General features: G+C 38.5%; 1 protein-coding gene across 1 annotated transcript in view; it reads left to right on the forward strand.

Moving 5' to 3' along the window:
• Window positions 1-4,397, forward strand: part of rnf144aa (ring finger protein 144aa) — a 41,531-nt gene that overhangs the window by 18,315 nt on the left and 18,819 nt on the right. The window lies entirely within an intron of this gene.

Raw genomic sequence — 4,397 nt, forward strand, 5'->3', positions numbered from 1 at the left:
CGATGGGAAGCTAAATATTAACTTTTAATCGGGTTATTAGAAACACAATTTTCTCACTGTTTGACACAACACTCAAATGCTCATGGACATCGTCGTAAAACTCCTATCATTTCTGCCTAGCCTATGCCTGCCTTGATTTAAAGGCCACTCTGCTTATAACAGAGATATTGCTATGGAGTCAAGAATATTTGGGAGACATCATGACATTTAAGTAATTTGTGGACATAATAAGATGAGTAGTAATGAGATGAACGGCTCTTTTCAGCTTCTTGAACGCACTCCTGGCTTGGTTGCTGTATCTAGCAGGTGTGGTCATTACTTTGTGAGCTACCAGTAGATCGTGGAGTTTGTACTAGTGGATCACTGTGATATCAAACGATATCAGCCTACCATTGTCATCCTGTCACTTAATTTATATAGAGAACCCCCAGTTAGATAACGACGATGTCACCACTTACAGTGTTTTCCAAAAAGGTGTTCCTAAAATAAATAAAAATAAAAATAGCCTTTATTTCAGAGGTGTGTCTTAAAAGCCGAAGAGCCTTATCGACTGGAAATAAAATGAAAAATCCATAATTACAATGAAATTATTCTACATACCTTTCATGAATGAATCAAGTTAACTTAGTTGTGAAACTAGATGTCCTTATATTAATGTTCTATGACTTTGGTATTACTCTTTTAATTTCATGGGCCTTATAATCTGGCGCTCCTTGGGTATGAAAAATATCTCATAAAGTAATGTTTTGAGGGGGCTCAGTGTAATCAGTTGCACCATATAGTCTGGAAAATATGGTAAGCCCAACAAGCAACAAACTTATGATATCTGCCAATAACCACTTACATTACTTGTCTTAGAGAGCAACATGCCAGATGAAGGCCAAATTTGGACTTTACGCTAAGCTCTAAGCAAATCAGCATGAGAATGTAACCAATTGAACAATTGCCAACAATTACCTAACGTTGGTTACATTCTAAAACCTAAAATATTAAGACGGACACAAAATATACATGTTTCTGCTTCAGAGAGGTGGCAGTTAACAAATTCATCACTTGTCAATGTGAAAAAAATCTTAGCAAACTTTCTGCAATTTTGTTATATCAAATTACCCAATGTTAAACTAAGCACAGAGCAGAAGTAAATGGAAGAAGACCAAGAGGAAGGCCGTGATTGACGTGCATGGATGGTGTTACGAGTGCACTGCAGGAAAGAGGTCTAAATATAGTGGAAGCTAGAGCTCTTGTTGGTGATAGGAATGAGTGGAGAGGTGTTGTAAAAGGATACTGGGATGTTTAGATGCGTTCTAAGGGATGGGCAGGGCACCCGTATGATGCGGCAGGGGTAAACCAGTGAAGGCTGTCGGGCCCTGCTGTTGAACAGAAGAGTGTTGTGTCACCCTGACCCGAGTGAAATGGCCGCTTTCTTGTGTCCCGTTTCATCTGCAGGGATGAAAGCATGACCAACTTTGGTGCCGAGGTGCTTAACTTGTTTGGGTGTTTGGGCATTTGGGTTGGCTGTGATCCAATAATCCTTGTGTGTTTTTTGCTACTTTTTCCCTTTTATTTTAATTTTCTTTGTTTTTATATATGTTTGTCTTGCTGTCGGTCACCCCTCTCTAGGGATATGACCAGGGTAGATAGATGGAAAGATAAACTAAGCAAAACTGGAAATAAGCACTAAAATATAAAAGTATTGGCTTTTAAAAGTGGAAGTAGCTTTAAATGTGTAGCAAAATGAAGTTTAACAAAAAATTGGGTTGGGGTTATTTATAAACGTAAAATCAATTACATGTTAAGGAATTTTGTGGAGGGTGGATCCATTTTACTTTGTCATTTTGGAAGTATCTTGCATGCTGGTTAAGTGTGAGGACCCCATCTCTCGAGATTCCACAAGAAGAAAGCTAAGAAAAATATGAGCAATGTCTCATCACATTCTATAATTTGGATAAAATATTATTTAAAAAAAAATGTAAAATAAAACCCCGTTTCCTGAAGCCAATCAAGAAAACGTAATAAATGACCTGTTCCAACTGTTCAAAGCTGTTTTGGGATATGTGCAGGCTACACACGTACTCGCTTTGAAAATGTAGCCGATAATGGACCATCTGGTTAATAATGTAGGAACCAGAATTGCACGGCACCACCTTTTTGTTGCGAATTTAATCATTAGTCGTATTCTTGTCTCTCTTACTATCTTGGGGCAAGCTTGCAACGTTTTCTAGGAAGATTTGTGCGACTAGTTTTACAATAAGCATTTATGTTATTTAAATCCTCATAGCACACCACATCAATATTTATTTAGATTAGAAAAAAATATTCATGACATTCCTTGAGTCTCTGGGTTTTGAAACTGCTCACTCTCTCTGGGTGACACCTTGCCTCAGCACCCAAAAACAAATGACCGTTTAGCCCTCTGTTTACGAGTTCAGCGTCAGCGTAATGGAGAGTCGTTTCCGCCCGGCGCTTTCCGGTTGGCGTGACGGATGCTGAATAAATGGATGAATGCTTCGTGATTTCCGTGAGACGGAGGCGAGGAGAACACTTTGCAGCATCGTTTCCTCCCCTCCTTCCCACATAGGTTTGATACGCATTATATTATGGAGGAGTCCTAGAGGAAATCATATTATATGGAATTTATTTGATGCTCATGTATATTGACGTCAACTATTAACGTCATCAGTTGAGGTTTTTGTTGTTGTTTTGGTTTATAACACACATCCTTGATTTTTTGATAAAAACTTAAAATTTGGTTTGATTTTTTTCTCAGCTTAAACTAAGCATTGTAAGTCTCCAAGGGTGTGTCTAGAACTCTGGCAACAGATTTGAACCCATATTGTGGTGATGAAAGCATGATTCTTCACCATTTTGACCACTGTGGTTGAGGATGACACAGATAAAGGCATTCGATTTTATCCTATCATCACACTCTTTTTACGGTATGCTGCTCTCTGCCTAGTCTAGAGGACATTGCCAGCTTGTGATACCGCAGCATAGTCATCACCAGTAGAAAAGACTCTTCCCACCCAGGTCACCACCTCCTTGGACCCTTTGCCCTCTGGTAGGCGTTACAGGTTAATTAAAACAAGGATTAACAGTCTTGGAGACAGTGTCTTCCCCACGCTAAACATGGGCATAAAACCGTGAAACTATATTACTTGGGACTTATTTAGGATTTTTTTGTTGTTGCTTCGAAATGTTATTGCATTAGTTTTCATTGTGATAATGTTACAATGCACTATTCCTTTATTGTACTATTATTATAACTCTCTAAGCCAGGCATGTCCAAAGTCCGGCCTGGGGGCCAGTTACTGTCCGTGTTCAAGTTTTTACTGACCCAAAGCGTCTGTCATAAAATATCAATATGTGGCCCGCTAGTTATGTTGACCGCAGTACAAAACATTTGTACAAAAAAACAACCCACCAGATATTGGCAGTAGCCCTCAGGCCACCTTGCACTTGGTTTTCTGTGGGAATTTTAGCCCACCCCATTTCCGACACGGAGACTAAATCTGTAAATAAAAAAAGAAAAAGAAAGTTGACTGTGAGGGCTGCCGTTTCCATGAAATTGGAATGTTTTTTATTTTGTTTTTTTTTCCCCCGAAATCCCAGACAACTGAGTCCGCCTAACTTGCCAAAAGCCAGTGGCTGTTTTCAAAGAATATTATATAAAGAAGCAATAAAGAGCTAACTTGTAACGAACGCTGTGAAAAGGCGAAGCAACCGGAATATGCTTTAAACGCTACAAGGCTGCGACGCTGATCACAGAGCACTGCAAACCTTTCACGGGGGGTGAATTTTTAAGGACTGTTGAAAGAATGTCAGGCTGAATAGTCAACCCTCACACATTTTCAGCTTAACAAATCTGGCCTGCTTTCTGAAAGTTTTTGACACTCTTATTTGCTTCTAAGCACTACTTTGTAAATATATTTGCCTATTTATCCTGACAGTATTTTATCTTATACTTCTCTTTAAAGACTTCATTTCATTTTTTTACTCTGGAGTGCCATGTTTTATCATGTTGCATACAATGTTTCACAATGTTTATATGATTGACGATAAAGAAACTTAAATTCAAAGTTGCTGAATACGTGGGGCCAAGATTCAAATATTTTATTAACACTGAATCAGACTTTGAAATACGTTACATAAATACATTGTACATTTTCTGGGGGCTTTTTTTCCACAGTTTACGTGGTCAATAAAACAATATAGTACTGTAAAAAAGTGTGATGATGAGATAAAAGCTAAAGCCTTTTCCTATGTCATCTTTAGCCCTAATGATCTACTGATTCAGAATCAGCATGCTCCCCGCTGTGATCCAGGCTCTATTCCATTTACATCAAATGTTGTGCAAATGTGGTCAGCGATATTTTTCCACTGATCAATCATTGCTCAAA

This window comes from Urocampus carinirostris, chromosome 15, assembly GCF_059441175.1.
Source record: "Urocampus carinirostris isolate Australia breed hairy pipefish chromosome 15, RoL_Ucar_1.0, whole genome shotgun sequence".
Classification (NCBI taxonomy): Eukaryota; Metazoa; Chordata; class Actinopteri; order Syngnathiformes; family Syngnathidae; genus Urocampus; species Urocampus carinirostris.